This window comes from Cyanistes caeruleus, chromosome 1 (genome assembly GCF_971803275.1).
Source record: "Cyanistes caeruleus chromosome 1, bCyaCae1.hap1.1, whole genome shotgun sequence".
Classification (NCBI taxonomy): Eukaryota; Metazoa; Chordata; class Aves; order Passeriformes; family Paridae; genus Cyanistes; species Cyanistes caeruleus.
In genome coordinates this window covers 49,666,958-49,683,596 of record NC_141701.1, presented here as the reverse complement: position 1 = coordinate 49,683,596, position 16,639 = coordinate 49,666,958, and the positions used below count along the sequence as shown (strand labels likewise).

At 36.4% G+C, this 16,639-nt stretch overlaps 1 protein-coding gene across 22 annotated transcripts in view; it reads left to right on the top strand.

The window, feature by feature from the left end:
• The window catches only part of DLGAP1 (DLG associated protein 1), a 401,340-nt gene that overhangs the window by 71,941 nt on the left and 312,760 nt on the right, over positions 1–16,639 (top strand). For 14 of the 22 annotated variants that reach the window (XM_086891436.1, XM_086891366.1, XM_086891464.1 and 11 more), the window contains one exon: positions 8,742–8,883. The gene's annotated coding sequence lies outside the window, so the exon portion shown is untranslated. Of the gene's footprint in view, positions 1–8,741; positions 8,884–12,257; positions 12,404–16,639 lie in introns of all 22 variants that reach the window. The other 8 variants (XM_086891391.1, XM_086891455.1, XM_086891495.1 and 5 more) reach the window with 1 other exon arrangement.

Here is a 16,639-nt window from a genome sequence, read left to right as displayed (position 1 = left end):
AGACATTAGCTTAAAATTTTTGAAGTCTGCCCTGTGAGAAGCTGTTTGGAACAACATTTTCAGGTTGTAAAACTCACTGTAGAAGAGCATCTCAGCTACCTTTCGGTTGACTGGGGAGAGTCATTGTTCTTCCTTATCTCAGCAGTGCTCAGCCCCTGACTTGCTGTGGGGAAGGGAACGATGACTCTTTACCTGCTCTTACCTGCTCTGAGCAGCTGGAGAGAGTGGGAGTGAAGGCATTTTGGCTGCACCCCAGTGTCTGTTGGGAGGAGTGGCTGGGAGCACAGGGTGAATCCTGTGAAAAGGGGAAATGCAGCCGGCTCATCCCAGTTCACCTCAAGTTGCAGATGTCAATGCAGGTGTAACAAAATGCTTGATCTCTGCCTCTCTTAGAGAAGCTGTAGGTTTCTGCTCACCTGAAACAGATTGTAAAGTACTTGCTCATACTGGCTTTTCCAGTGGCTTGTCTGTTCTTAGCGACTACTGATAGTTTAAAATGCATTCAAGCATCCATTTGAATTTGAGATGTGAAAAATATGGGGGAAAATTTGGGAATATGCAGCACCAGAAGAAGAGTGGAATCAGTCAATACTGGTTTTAGAACAGAGCACATGCAGTCCATACTAAGTTGGTTTTGCAGCACTTGGAAACTTGTTACTATCCTGACAGACTCCAAAATAGATCCTTCACATTTGTAGGATGAAAAAGGTGTAAAATCTCAGAATGAGGGAAAGAAAAAGACAATGTGTGAAAGAAAGAAGGAAAAAAAGAGAACGTTCTCCAGAATGCATATTTCATGCAAAAATCTGTATTTAATCAAATGAGAAAGTTCTATTGGCAATAAAGACTTAATCCACTTCCTTACTAGAAGCTAACTTTAGCAACATATTATCAGAACATACATTCTTTATTTAAGTATTGGAAAGTTTCATTAAAGTGTACTGTAAAGCACCATGTAAATAGAGTTTTTCAGGGCATCCATTTACTACTATCCTTGGACCAAACTGACTCATTTGGTGTTGGGAGACAGTTACCAGTGCTATATCCCAGGCAGCTGTATGTGTTCATGGGATTTTAAAGATCAAACCAGAAAGCTTAAAATGTATATTTATGACAGGATGAACCTTTATGGTACCAAATACATATCTAACTTCTTAACCCTCTGCAACTTTTTTGTTTTGTTTTGAAAGTGAGATTTACATATTTCACTTACAACAAAACCCAACAAAATCAAGGATAGAGGGTTCAATAGTAGAGATTGTTGTTCCATCAGTTTTACACAACTATTGCTCCTTTTCTACCCATATTCATAGCAACCCACAGTTCAGACTGGATGTCAGGATTACATCTCAGTCTGTGTTTTTTCTCTGATACTGTTCAGTGTATTGTTATGATATAAATATATTGGGGGACTTAATAAAATAGTAACATCCATTTTTCTCAGTATGGAAGTGCAAATTAATGGTTAAAGAGAGATAATGAGCCACAATTCTTGGTTCTATTCTGGGCTCTGGACTGACTCACTACATAATCTTACTCAAGTGATTTAAATTCAGGTGAAATAGGCCCCACTGAGCTGATAAGATAATGCAAGCTTCAACCTTTCTTCCTTGGTGGATTTTTTTTATACAATTCTGCCCCTCTGTAATCAGCATCAATTTAATAATGTTTTGTTCCATGGCATCCTTGTAATATATGTATAATAAATGTGTCTATTTACCTTTAAATACTTTAGGGAAAAATACATTTTTTTCTGATAGAAGTATGCAGGTAAATATTAGCCTGTGCTGTGGAGATACATTTTCTAAAATGATCCTCTTCTACATCCAGATGAAATGACCTTTCAGAAAGCAGTGACACCCATAATTTCCCATCAGTAGAGTTGCCACCTGGAGATCTGTCTCATTCTTAGATTTCTGCAATGAGCAAAATGATGATTTGTGATACACAAGTCAGGCCACAGAATATTTGCTCTCCACGGGAAAGTGTACTTCTGTCACTGATGTGTGAAAATGGAAGAGATCTTTGCTTTTAACTCCAGTATGTGAACTGGAAATCAAAATACTGACCAGTTTTGCTGAGAAGATTTGTTTTTCAGCAATGTCCAGCTGAGTGTGGAGAGTAGAAATTATGTCTCAGAATGACTTCACATGACCACACATCCCAGCAGTGGGAATGGCAGCCCCAAGCAGTGGTGATTCATTCCCTCGGCACTGAAATTGCCAGCGTTCAGAGGAAAAGGATCACTTTTGAACAAAGAAATGTCTTATCCCACAGAGAGTACAGACATTATAGAGTTATTAATCAGGGCAGTCATCCTGAAAGTAGATTTAGCTGCAGGATTTCGTGTAGAGGAAAACCAGAACTACAGTAGGAAGTGATTGAGGGCTCAAAGTAGTGGATAGAGTTGCCTATTTTAAGGACTCCTTAAATTACACCTGGGGAAAGGTTCATTCTGTGCATGCCAATGAAATTATTCCTGTTTGTGTGGTTCGCAGTTTTCTTTGGATGGCAACTACCCAGTAAGGTAATTGTAGCTGGTTGTAAAACAGAAAGACAACCAGTTTAATTTGCTCTGCCTGCCACTTCAGTATCACCTCAGGCTGTTTCTTTGCTATATCTCGTATGCAAAGCCAAGTCAGCCTCATCATTAGTGAGATGGGAGACCTCAAAGGAAAACTGTGATTTGGCAGGTAACTATAAGCGGTGATTTTTTTGGTTTTTGCCTGTTAGTACTCCTTATTTGTACTCAATACAACAGCATGAGCTGGGAGTTAAGGACTTCATAGCACTGAATCAGCTATTGTCTTTATGAATCATAAAATTGAGGCGTTATTCTCCTAAGGCCTTTGCAAAACAATTTTGATAATTTGGAACACCCTGGTTTAGCTTCCTTTTGTTTTTGGAAAGTGCCTGAAGTAGAGCAAGTCAAATTCCTGCTTTTTCTTCTTGATGTTGTTGTAGTTCAGCTGAGGAAAAAGTAGTTTTGTATAGATGAAAATCATTTAGTTTTAAAAGGACATCTGGACCACAAGGGCAACTTAAAAGTTGGATCAAGTAGCTGAAGGCCTTTGTACCATTTAGTTTTGAATCTCTCCAAAGGTGCAGGTTCCACAATCTCTCAGAATATCTCACTTCAGGGTCTGGCCACTTTGATGGTCAATGAGGTGGTTACTATCACTTGGTCTGCAAATGCTCCAAGTAAAAGAGAGTTGCTTTGCCTTTTCCCAATTAAATCTTGTTTTCATACTGCCTCCTGCCTGCAGATGAAGTGTAGCTGCTTAGGGTTTAGGCACCTCCAGGTTAACAGTGCTGAAGTTACTTGGAGTCCAGCTAGTCTCTATCTCTGTGAAAATTTTCAGATGTCCAAATATTGACTGAGTCAGTAACGCCTGTGTTCTGTGGAGCCTGTCATCAGTGGTCTGTAAGTTTAATGAAGGCTTTGCTTCCCTGAATGGAAGGATGGTGGGTGTACTGGAAACAGATCTTTATTCTGATGAAAGTTACAGCAGAATAGGGGCAAGTAGAAATGACAGAAATTCTGAAATTAATTACTGAAGGCTTAGAGGTCTTGGCAGTGCAATTAAAGCTTTCAGAGGTGTACCTATGGAAAAGACATCCTGAAACCCATTCGTATTTATCACAGTTTATAAGATTGCAGGTTACACTGACCTTCATTTCTAGTACTTCTTGAAAGGCATGTGGTTTCAGCTTTTACTGATATCTTAGGAATTTCTTTTTACTTTCTTTATTTCTTTATACCTGTAAAAACTTGTGAAGTGTAGTCATTTTGATTTGGTACCTCTTTTAGCACCCATTCTGCACAAAGTATGTATGTCTGCATGATGCAGGAAATAGTAGGTAATCAAGCATTTTATACTTTCTTAGACAATATCACAAAATTTTATTCACTTTAGAGTCTTTATGTACTTGACTAGAATTCATTTGGGCTTGGATATTATGTTAGTTTCCTCTTTCTGTTTCCTTAGATAGTGGAACTTGGGTAATGAAATTCTAACCTTGGATAAATGGTCTAAAAACCCATTTAGATACTTGGGTTTTTGCCAAGTATCTAAAAGACATGCATGTTGAAAATGAAAAATTGTTCCAAATATGTCATGGTATTAATTTTTATTTAAAGTCAGAAATATTTCCATTCTTAGTAATGTATATTATACTTGAAAGCTCCCATTTCATTTACCACTATAAAATCCTGTGTCAAAGTCTAAATTCTTGGTGTACTAGTTCCAGCAAGTCTGAAGCCAGTATTTTATTAACAACCATGGCATTGGTTGCTCAGGGAGAGGTTTTTATTTGATCCTAAAGGAATGTTCTGTGATCAGTCCATGTTATTACAGAGCTCATTCTGTCTCCACTGACATGGATATCTGTTCTTCCTCTGATATTACAGTGAAGATTGACATTTTGTATCATTCAGTTTAATGAAAGAAAGACTTCAGAATTAAGAAATAACTACAGTTCTGCAATAATGCAGTTTCAAGTATTCTTTCCTTCTCAGGGCATATGTTTGTAAAACTGAGGTTGAATCTGTGGGTACATCTTAGCTGAAAACTTCATAAACCATTTTCTTCAAGATTTAATGGACAAGTTTTACTAATTTCAGCACCAAATTGTCATTTACCTGACATTTACTTGCTTTTCTGATTGACATTTTTCCTCCTAAACAACTTTACCTCTAACACACCTCATTTAGACTAGCTATTTTCTGTTTACATTTCTGTTAGAAATGTGTTTCAGACTGGTCACTTATGGTACTGAGACTAAACACAGCTTTTCCATTTTGTGTTATCATCCTTCTGTGATTATGGAATAATACGTGCTGTATCCTCAACTCCTTGGAAAACACGTGAAATTTCAGTTATCTCACAGAATTCTTCTGCTACTTTTTTATTGACCCACAAATGAGATGCAGAATGAAAGGAGTTAACAACTGAGAAATTCCTATTGGAACCATCTGCTGTACAACTGTTTATACTGAAGTTGTTTTTTATCGAGTCTTATTTCTGAGCATATGCAGCATATTCCCTCGCCATAAATAATGATCAGTTTAACTTACTGCATAATGGAGAGATGGGAACACCTTCCTGACTTTCCCACTGGGGCCTCTTGCACTTCTAAACCTGAAGAAAGGAAACTATCTTTGGTAATCAGAAGATGTATATGCCCAGTTGTATAAAGGGAAAGACAGCCTAAATCTGTGTCTCAGTTTTTGCAGCAGCTGACAAATTGTTACTTTACATTAATTATGGCCTAGCTCACTGGAGGATCTAAGAGATATTTATGTGGAGGAAATTGTTACTGCTTTACTGAAAAAGGAAAAAAAAAATCGCAGTTGTTTTAACTAGAAAAAAATCTGCACCTGGGTTTTCATCCTGGCTTTCTTGAAAATCCATCTATACACTTGCTTTTCTCTGAGTGTATTGCTTTTTACCCATCTACCCTTCGTGGCACTTGTTAGCTTATGGTAAAGGCAATGAAACAAAGTGGAATTTCATTTGTTTTGCTGAATTCTTATTCGCAGCGGTTTCAAATTCATTTTGTCGATATGTTTTTGGGAAATTTCATGTCTGGAGAGAGTTAAACAGAGATTTGAAACATTTATGGGTGCCTCAATTCAGTCAGTACAGAAGTTATGGAAAATTGATTTCAAATAGCACATTTGTAAATAATGCTGGTTTGCCATATTTCCTATAAAATTTTGCATTCTTTTTAACTTATATGGTTCAAACAGGATATCTGATTGCAATGCAGCTGCCTCTGTATTATTCAATGGTCTTTTTATTTTTATTTTTTAGAATATTTTTTATAGGACAGCAAAAAATATATTTCAGGGTTTTTTTCAGTGAAAATGAATTTTTGAGGTAGGAATATCTTTATCATATTCCTCACGGACTACCTCATAACTTCTTTTCATATAAAAATATTGAACTATTTTTACAACTTACCAGTTATTTTATGAGGAAAAAAATAATGTTCAGCTTGTAATAATGAAGATACTTCTCAGTGAAGTCCTCTAATTTTGGAGGATGTACTGTTGCCTTACTGGGAGATGGTTGGTTGTATTTTCAGCTTATTCTCTGAGATATGAAGTTCACATTAAATAGATGCAACACTTGGGGACATGCTTTAGTGGTGGATGGTGCTAGATTTATGGTTGGACTCAAGGATCTTAATGGTCTTTTCCAATCTAAGTGACCTTATAATTGTATATTCCTAAGCATAGTCATTACTTTCATTATATTTTATTTACAAATAGGCAAATGTATCTAGGGATGTTAAGGAGAGTCAAACAGCTGAGGGACAGTGGCCTTCCCTTTAATTTTGTGAAAAAAAAATGGTGGAAATAAAGCATGGATAGTGCTCCCTTGGGGGAAGAAAGGCCTTAAAGTTTTTTTATTTTTAATGGAAATTACATTAGCATAAGACACTGATATTTAGAACAAACCCATTTTGGGGTTTCATTCCTTTTCAAAGGCAGAGAGGAAATTTTTTCCCATTTGTGCTTTTTCTTTTATTCCTATACAAAATCAAACTTTTTTCTTTTTCTAACTTTTTAACCTAAATTTTTATTAAGTACTTCTTCATGTTTCCATTATTTCCCAATTATTTCTTCTTCTTTGAGCTATACTTAATTCTCAGTACCAGAACATATTACTTTGTGTTGCTGGATGCCACTATTTGACATCTCAACATGTCTTTTCCTTTCTTTCTTTACTCCAATGAGTATTAACAATTTCTAAAACTCTGACAAGAATCTTAAATGTCTAAATGGTACAGTTATTGCTGGCACACTGAATATGCCAACATCACAGCAAAAAGAGATTATGACAAGTCATTTGATGACTGAAATGAGAAAGGGAGAAAAATATACACTGTTTATTTGCTTTTGCTGCAAAGTATATAGTATTAGATAGAGGATAGGAATTTTATTTGTTATGTCATTATTTAAATAAGCAGTTATTTCAGAAACAACTATACATCTATATGAAACTTTAGTTAATTAAATGCCTTGCAATGCCTGCTGTCTTCAGGATGTTGAGTGGCTTGTGAGTCATAGTTATCTAATTTCACTCTTATTTTCTAAACCCAGTTCTGTCTTATTTTGTTGTGTGTGTTGAAGTCCATGTCTAGGCCTCTTCACTGATTTCATGTGATTCTTTCCATATCCAGAAACTTTGCTTTTCCTTTTCTTTCTCTGAGCTTTTAAGATTGACAGGTTATGCAATTATTAGTTGCAAGTGCAAAGACTCATACCTGCTCGCTTAACTCCTAAATCCTAAAGACTGTTTCTAAGATTTTAGAATTTCCTTTGTAGTTATACATGTTGTCTCCAATTCTTTAAACTCATCTCTCTTACTAGAAATTACTCTGATAATAAATATGCCTTTTTAGCAAATTGCTTGTTGGCAAAATGCTCACATTTGGTATGTTTAATCAGGGCTTCTCTCAAATAAGTTTGGGAAGTTCTTAAAAAAACTGAAATTACCTTCTCAGCCAATACTTGTGCGGATCACTGTGTCCTGGCAGTTGTCTGATATGTCATGGTTCTGTATATCTATGGTTACCTCACTGGCAGTAGGCAGAACGAGTTGTTACTTGGCAATGTGCCTCACTCAAAATGTTGTATGTAGTAAAAGCAGTTGTGCAGATATGGTAGATTCTTATTTCAGTCAGAGTTTCTGTGTATGATTTGTTTTTTTACCTGCATCTCCCATTTTGCTAAGTATTCAGGAACAAATTGTGTTCGTTTAGTGAAATTGTCCCAGGTTACTGATATTTCAGGCTAAGGCCAGAAGTATGAGGCTCAACAAGGCCAAGTGCCAGGTCCTGCCCTTGGGTCACAACCATCCCATGCAGTGCTACAGGCATGGGAAGAGTGGTTGGAAAGCTGCCCAAGAGGGAAAGGACCTGGGAGTGACCTTTGGATGACAGCAGCTGAACATGGGCCAGCATGTGCCCAGGTGGCCGAGAAGGCCAGTGCCATCCTGGCCTGGATCAGCAGTAGTGTGGCCAGCAGGAGCAGGGCAGGGATTGTCCCGCTGTACTGGGCACTGCTGAGGCCACACCTCAGTGCTGCGTTGTGTCTTGGGCCCCTGACTACAAGAAGGACACTGAGGTGCTGAAACATGTCCAGAGAAGGGCAGCAGAGCTGAGGAGGGGTCTGGAGCACAAGTCCTGTGAGAGGCTGCTGAGGGAGCTGGGGGTGTTTAGTCTGTAGAAAGGGAGGCTCAGAGAGAACCCCCTCTCTCTCTACAAGTACCTGACAAGAGGTTGTAGAAAGGTGTGGGTCACTCACTTCTCCCATCTAACAAGCAATGGGGGAAGGGGAAATGGCCTCAAGTAGTGCAGAGGAAGGCTTAGATTGGCTTTAAGGGAAAGTATCTTAATGGAAAGGGTTGTCAAATATTGGAACAGCCCATCCAGGGAAGTTGTGAAGTAAGCATCTCTGGAGGTATTTTAAAGATATGTGGTACCTGTGAACGTGGTTTAATGGTGGACTCAGCATTGTTAAATTAACATTGGTGATTTCAGATATATATATATATATATATATATACCTTATATATATATATACCTTATATATACCTTATATAATCTAAAAAGTTCTATTATTCTATATGTACTTATTGTTTAACATGAAATTTCATCAAAACTTTTTTGTTCTCCTCAGTTAAATTTATATTTATTTGTTTGCTTGTTTGTTTTTTTCTCCTTGGCAGCCTAAAGCATCACAACGGCCATATTGTTCAGGATTTCAAAGAGCAATCGTTTATCTTTGTGGATACAAGTAAACGGACAATGGTGTCCCGACCATCTGCTCAAGCTGCTTGAGAACAGTCTTCTGTGCAAATGGCATGAAAGGTAATTTAACCTCAGAAGGTGCCCACAGAGCTCCAGTTCTGTTTACCATTGTGTCTTTGCCAGTCTAAAAATAAACCATGCTGAACAAAAACATCCTTTTTTTCTTTCCCAGTTTAAAGAACAGATCATCATCAGAGCTAATTTCAGCTAATTTCACCACAAGGGGTTGTTTTTCCTTTTTAGTATTTTTTTTAAGTAGTAGACAGGTTTCCTGGTATAAATGGTATCTGTATTATAATTGTGTTTGTTGCTGTAGGAGGCTGTTGTTCTTCAGAGTACAAAATAGAGTATAATCATGGAGTGGTACTCAGTGCTGAGTGATACACACTTTCAACACATCAACTCTAATTCTGCCATGATCCCTTCTTATTTTGTTTTGCCAGCCACTGTGTTTAATTGAGGAAGGCAGCTCTGCTAGTAAGCAAGTTTTGACTTACAGATTGGTATTCTGTCCTGGAAATTATGAGTGCCTTTTCTGGATGCCCACTTTCAAAGCCTCACTTGAAGTAGTTTCAGTCTCTGGTTCCAGTGAAACTCTGAAGAGATTTAAAGTTTCACTACCAGTAAAAAACTTCCATGTGTATATATATATATATATATATAAAAAGCAAATTAGGAAAAAGCAGTTCCTGTCTCAAATTCAATAAAAATTTTAGGCTAGAAAAGAAGGGCTTGACATTCATCTCACTGGCAATGGTTGTGCAGTTCCTCCTGGCCATGGTGGTTACTCTCAGGACTAGCAAAAGCAGCTTCTGGGTTCTGCCCCACAGCTTGAAGCTCTGTATTATCTTCTGCTGTCTGCTGTGCTGATTTCTTCTGTTCAGTGCAGTTTCTGGCTCCTTCATGCTCTCTTTATACTGCATTCCTCCAGCTTTGTGGTAGGCCAGACTGGTCCATGATGTGAGAGTGTTTTCTGGCAAAGTCTGGAGGTCAGATCAGACCTTGTAGAGCATGTTCTCTGGGACGCTCTTGCTGCGCAGTCATCTTGCATGCTGCTGTGGGAGGAGAAGTAGAAAATGCATTTTCCTGGCTGCTTTGTCAGATAACTTGTTCTGAGGGCACGTGGGAATGTCAGCAGCAGAAAGAAGATAGATAAAATCTGTATTCAAGAGTCAAACTTGGATTAAATGAAAAATGATGACAGTGTGTCTGTGAGAAGTATGTCTCATCTGGTTTTGTTGCTTATTTAGCTACAGTGGTTTAGCTAACCTAATAAAATACAGTGTCTTATTGTAAAAAAATAGATTCTGGACATAAAAATGGACCAGATTCTTGATTTAATTGCTAAAGGGTATCTAATCTTGATGGTGGCAAGCTTTTGCTCCAACTTAACAACATAAGCCTGATTCATACTTTTCTTGGACATTTTCACTTGGATTTATTTTTTTAAGCAGAAGAGGTGGAACATGACAGATTTGAAAATGTTTTTTATAGCTTTCAACAAGAAGCAATTTATAGCAACTTGAAGTTACATAACTTCTAACTCCACTTTTTTTCATGGCATGATTTAGATAGATCTGGTACTTTCACAATAATTCAAAGGAATATGCAATCAGTCAATCCATCTTACCTATTTTAAGCATTTCCAAGGAACCATCACTGTAGTTTCTGCATTCTAAATCTGAATACAAGTGAAAGTTTGCCATAAACAAGTATTTTGCAAAATTATCAAAAAGAAAAATGCCTTTATTCATTTATGAAATTTAACCTTCATCTAATAGAGGGATCCCACAGTATTTCTTATGGTGTTCACTACACAATTAGTCTTAATTTATGCTTTAGGTAAAAATTTACTTTAGGAAAAACTATGTTTTTCATAGGAAGATGATGGGAGTCTTCTCCAGAAATAGCTAACTTGTAGATTTGGAAGACCCCACAATTATCTGAAAGACAATGGAGTATTACCTCTCATTAATTGTATTGGCCTAGATATAGGATAAATGAACACAAAAAAAATTACAGAGCAATATTTAGGATAATCTAGAAATTGGTTCAGATGGCTTCAGAATACTTGTAGCCAGAGGTAGTTTACATTCTCTCAAAAACTAGTTTATTCAAACTATTTTGCAATATTGTTCAAATTAATTGTTGCACTTTTAATCATCAATTGAATAATTCACGAACATTCTTTTAGAGGAATTTAATCAAAGCATCATGTGAATACTTTCACAACGTTGTACCTATAGTAGTATCAAAGCAATCCTTCAACCTCAGTTTGCACCTCTGTGTAGTTTGGGTGTTTGTGTTTTGCATCATTTGATCTGAAAAGAAGACATGAGGTTGTGTAGGGAAGAATGAGGCATGTGTCTGGAATATAAAGATTATCCTGCTGCGAAAAACAAAGTCAAGAAAAACATTAGAAGTACAAATCAAAAGCTGGAAAACCAAAAAAAAGTCCAGAATATAAACCAAACAATAACAAAATGGAACCAGCAGAAAGAACAGCCTGTATCTCAGGAATATTTTCTGCTGTTGACAACATCATCTTATTTACTTAAAATCCTAGAATGTTCATTCCATTTTGATACTTCTTTCACATCTTCAGGATAGATTTTAGTATTATTAGTGTACTTTTTCAATACATATAGAAATTTTACTGGAAAAAAAAAATAAGAGGAGCATTAATATGAATTATTGAATTTAGGTGGAGCTTTATTAAGGTCAAAGGCTGCCACTGTAATTCAAAGCTATAACAGATGAAAATCTCTGCTACTCTCAAGAGAAAGAATTCTAGAAGGCCCTTTTAGTTTTCTATGAAGCATGGAAACCCTGAATATTTGAGAACTCAGTTTATCTTCTGTTTCTCTAAATGTACAGAACTATTGTTAATTCTGTATGTTATTTTGACATTTTACTGAGTATGACAGCATTACTGGATTCACAGAAAGAAGGAATTTGAGATTATGTAGGACTGGACTTCTCATCTCTTCTACCTTATGCACAATGTTTGGCTTTCATTTGTTGTTGCTCTTTAATTAATAGTCTTTCCTTAGATGAAATAGTTGGGAATAAAAAAGGAGTAGAAGAATATTGTTATTCTCTCATGTGGAACTTCTCTCATAAATGTGTATGTGATTGAAAACCTGAGACAAAATGTGAAGAAGCTGCTTCCCAATATATGGTGGTAGCATTTCATGGTTCTCACCCATAGCACATAGCACTGACATTTCATTTAATGAGCTGTAATTTTCTGCTGTCATCTGTCATGATGTTAGGCTGTGGCTGAGTTTTAGTTTGTAATGAGGACACTTTAGTGCAAGTGTGTGTTGGTGTCTAAATGCTTGCTAGGTGTCTAGATTCTCATATAATCAATGTACTTTATGTTTTCATGGTAGTCAGGCCAAAAGAATGATTCAAATATCCATCTCCTACAGGTTCAAATGACACCTTTGTATGCCTCTAGGATCATGCAAAATGTGCTGTGAGACATCCATGTGGAACAGATAATTATGCCACAGGACCTGTAGGAGACCTGCAGCCTCCTAATGGGCTTGCTGGAGCCAGGAAGGAACATTCCAAGGTATCTCTGAGGCAAACTGAACTAGGCCTTAGCTGTCTAGGTAACAGCAAACTTAAATATCTTTCTTGCATGTAGACAGCAGATGCTGGGTGTGTTAATCTGAAACTGAACTCCATGGTATGTAACAGTGCCTTTATTGGATTTCCTGCAAACAGCCTCACTGACGTGAGAATCATGCAGAGAACTAATGAGATTGAGGAAAGTCATCCAGGTTTTGTCTGGTTTGCTGTGGTCTTTTATAGGAATCTGACATTACTATACTATACCATATCAAAGAGAACTTTCCGAGAGTGGACCCATGAAAATTTGGCTTGAAACCACTGCCAGTGCAAATGTGCTGGCAGATTGTTAGGTGCAGAGGCAGGAACTCAAGTTAACGACCATGATTTGAAACAAGAGGTTTGGAATGGATAGAAGGAGGAGCATTTTCACTCTGAGGACAACCAGGCGCTGCATTGGGTTGCTCAGAGATCCTGTGCTGTTCCTGTTCTCTGAAGTGTTCCAGACCCAGCTGGACAAAGCCCAGAGAACCCTGTGCCTACTTGGAGCAGGAGCTTGAACTAGAAACTGCCTGATGTCCATTCCTACATGAATTTTCCTATGATCTCAAGATACATTATTTCAAAAAGTGAAGCCAATAGCCTTTGTGTTCAAGCCCAATTATACAAAGATAGAAAAACTATTTCCTTTAACTGAAGGTGGCAAGGATAGTAATTTTCCTTTTCTGGTATGAGCAAGTGGCCCCAGAATGAATTGAACTAACCCTGCTGTGGTACAACAAAGGGTTGGGAATTAAAATGGTTTGTGATTCTTTTTTTGTTACAACTGGCATTAAGAAGTTGTGAAGGCACAGAAAAATTTTAAAAAACCCAAAAACAGCAGGAGAGCTTGGAGTGGTTTGTGGGATCTTTTGTTTATTGGCTTAGGGTTTTAATATTATGACTTTTTTGGTGTGAAAAGGTGAGAATATTTTTTGTAAAAATTGAATCCAACCTCCTTATAAATGAAACACACAGACAAAAGAAAAGATCACAGTTTGACTTCCAACTAGAAATCTAGCATTTCCTCAAAATAAGGAAAACACAGGAAAAAGAAATTTCAAGTCAGTCTAGAATATTTTTCTCTTCTTTCCTCATCTCAGTGGAGCAAAAATTTCCCCATATATTTAGGGAAACATTTAAATAGGCTTTATTAACTCCCCAAATAAAACCATACTGTATTTCTTTAATCACAAGATACATATTGCAGATAACCTGGCACATATTCCTGGCTTTTCCTATGTAAAAAAATAATTACTTATTTTTGAATTATGACATATTTTGAATTATATAACAGAATGAGAGCTCCATTATGCAAAAAGATACTGAATTACTTTTTGCCTATACCACTATTATAAGCTGGTAAAAGTGAAAAGGCATGTAGGAAATCTCAATTTCTTGACTAGTGAGCAAAAATACAGGATGTTGCAGAAGTATGCAAAATGATACCTAGAGAACCTGTATTATAATAATGTTTTGGATTAAAATTGTGGGTTCAAATAAAAAACAGTTTTAAAATAAATCAAATAGAATAATAAAGAATAAATAATAAAATAATAATAAAGCATATTTATCACAGCACAGTAATAAAATCGACAGTAGATTTGAGGTATTTTGTATGAATTCAAAGAGCAGTGTTTGAGCAGGCTCTGGAATGCAGGAACAGTGATCTTTGATTTTTAGTGTAAGGCAGTTGCATACTCAAGTAGAAAGGTAGCTCTGAGTGTTTGAATTTTGGTTGCTCCTATCCATAACCACAGCCCCTGTAGCACTGAGATGGTGACCTCCTTCCTAAAAAAGCCTGACATATGCCACGAGATTAGGTAGGATTCTGGAGTCTGTGTTGCCTCAACACAGCTGCCTTCAGCAGCCACAGACAATTTGGAGCGTGCTCATAATGCTACAGTTCTTTCCCTGCAACTGCAAAATTACAGAATTCTAGAGGAGTGTAACCAGGACAAGCATTAGATAGCTACCAAAGGAACTTTTTTGCATCAAAATGTTAAAGGGTATCTGCAAGAACTTAACTATTTTAAGTGATATGTTCAGGAAAATACAGATCAGTTAATGTCAGAATGAGCTTTTTTGAGTCATTGTCCATGTCCCAAAATTCTTTTCACACTGTCAGCAGTCCTTTAGCTGTTCTAACACTGTCTTATGCTAGTGTTAGTGCACCACTGTATCACTGAAGTTTATTAACAAGTTGTACCACTGAAGTTCATGAAGAGTTGATTACAGCATTGTCATTATTATTGTTTCAGGATTTTTCCCTTTCGTAGTAAAGGATGTTGTGAAAAACTGGTGATCACTAAAACTTTATAAGAAGATGTATTTTATCTCACTGGTTTATTATCCAACTCCCATACCCTCAAGAATGTTTTTTCTTTTCTTTCTGTTCTATTATTTTCCAGCTACCAGCTGTGAAGTTTGTTCTGATTGAACCTTGAGCTGATCAAATATGTTGTCAGTACCATAAGGTTCCATATATATACTATCATTATATTGGTTCTGGAGAATGCATACATGCATAAGATGTTTCACACATAAATAGTTTAATAAAAATTGAATTTTTTGCTGATATTTTCATCTTGTCTAGTGCAAAGGGATGAGCCATTTAACTTTCTAATTTTTTTAAGTATTTAGTTATACACAATCATTACTTCTAGTTGGGGATTTTGACTGTGTTTGTGAACATATACATATATATATATATATAAATATATACAGAAATAAAATATTGATTTCTGTTTGATTTGTTCCTCTACTGCATCTTTTACCTACTGTTCAATTTTTTTTTTACTGTAATGCATCTTGATATTTTCTTGAAATTTCTACAATAGAAACACTGCTACATTTCTCAGATATTTGCAAACACATTACCTTTTAATCCTATATGACCCATCTTCACAGATGTGGAAATCAGTATGTTTAAAGAGAAATGGGTAGTAGATTTTTGGAGTTTGTTTTTTTGGGTGATTTTTCTTTCAGGTATAGGCTAACACTTGTCAGCTGCAACTATGCTGCCTAGAAAAGATAACATCCCAACAAGAGTGGCATTACAAGTGTGTATTTTGAATTCCAGTTTTACAGTGTTGATGCCTGTAACTAAGTAATAATTTTATTAGTAGTTGGATCAAGTTCTAGGCAAGGGGGGAAAAAAGGGTCTTGGATACAACATTTGGATATGATTTGCTCTGCCATTTGAGACTAAAGATGTGTTATGTATCTTTTTTTGTATGGCATATCTTGGAAAGTGTGGCATTTTGCCATTACAAATGGTATGGCAAAGCGTATAAGTTATATTTTAGTGCTGTAATTGTTAAATCAATGCCAGAATTATCTTCTGCATTGCTCTAAATTAGGGCCAGTAGTTTCCAAAGGAGAGGGGTTACCTCTCATACATTATTATACCTGCAAAATGTGCAGGTTCCATAATTAAGCCTTGGCAAATCTTGCAGTCCGAAAGGAGCATGATGTTTTCATGCTTCTTCAGAAATAAGATACATTCCTTTTACAGTGTTTACTTGCAAATTTGCAATTGAAACGGACATGATGTCTTCCACTTCTTCAAAACCTATTGATTTGACAGTGTTAATTCTTGGGGGAATACCAGCATTTTAATATTCTTTCAGTGTGCTTCTATTTCAGCACTTTAAATCGAGTCATTAAATATTTCTGATGGTTCTAAATTTTTAGAAGACAAATAGTTCAGCCAAGTCAGTAAATCACTTTGTCATTAGGAGGGTGATGCCTTGAAAGATAGTGAGGTGATGAGATTCATTCTTGCTGCATGTGAAAAAATTACTTTTGCAGCATGATGGATCACCTCTGGAATTAAATCTTCCTTTGAATCGGCCATCAGTGCACAGAACAATGAAATTACAGAAAGTAATATAAGTATTGGAATGTTAAGATAATAGTAAATCATAGTTTTAATCTTTAAGTAGCATTTAGACTACACCACCAAAAGAAGGATAAAATGTGCATGGAGATACATGAGCGAGAGGTACAGGGCATTACACAATAAATGGGTTGATATTAAATAAAGTTGGTATTGTTGAAAGTTACAATATGCTAATGGTCTTTAGAAAGCTTGAATTTAATTATTTAGTAATTTTACCATGCTGAAGGAATATTATATTTTTCATTAACTATACCAGTTGCAAATGGGATATCTCTTTTCTAGGCAGCTTTAGTG